Source organism: Juglans regia, unplaced genomic scaffold (genome assembly GCF_001411555.2).
Source record: "Juglans regia cultivar Chandler unplaced genomic scaffold, Walnut 2.0 Scaffold_5674, whole genome shotgun sequence".
Lineage (NCBI taxonomy): Eukaryota > Viridiplantae > Streptophyta > Magnoliopsida > Fagales > Juglandaceae > Juglans > Juglans regia.
In genome coordinates, this window is record NW_023360541.1 from 1 (window position 1) to 226 (window position 226).

A 226-nucleotide genomic window follows, 5' to 3' on the forward strand; every position below is an offset into this window, starting at 1 on the left:
GCGATGGGCAGGGCGAGTTTTTCCCAAACGTCCACCCCCGAGTGCTCCTTCCTGTCCATACACGACGCTCTGCCGAACTAACAAAAACGAGGGGTGCAACACGAGGACTTCCCAGGAGGTCACCCATCCTAGTACTACTCTCGCCCAAGCACGCTTAACTGCGGAGTTCTGATGGGATCCGGTGCATTAGTGCTGGTATGATCGCACCCATCAAACTAATTACTTA

General features: G+C 54.0%; 1 non-coding gene across 1 annotated transcript; it reads right to left on the minus strand.

Annotated features, from left to right (window-relative positions):
* Positions 1-90: 90 nt before the first annotated feature.
* On the minus strand, positions 91-209 carry LOC118345908. Its single transcript, XR_004799345.1, has one exon. It is a non-coding gene; the product is annotated as a 5S ribosomal RNA (ribosomal RNA).
* Between the last annotated feature and the right edge of the window lie 17 nt (positions 210-226).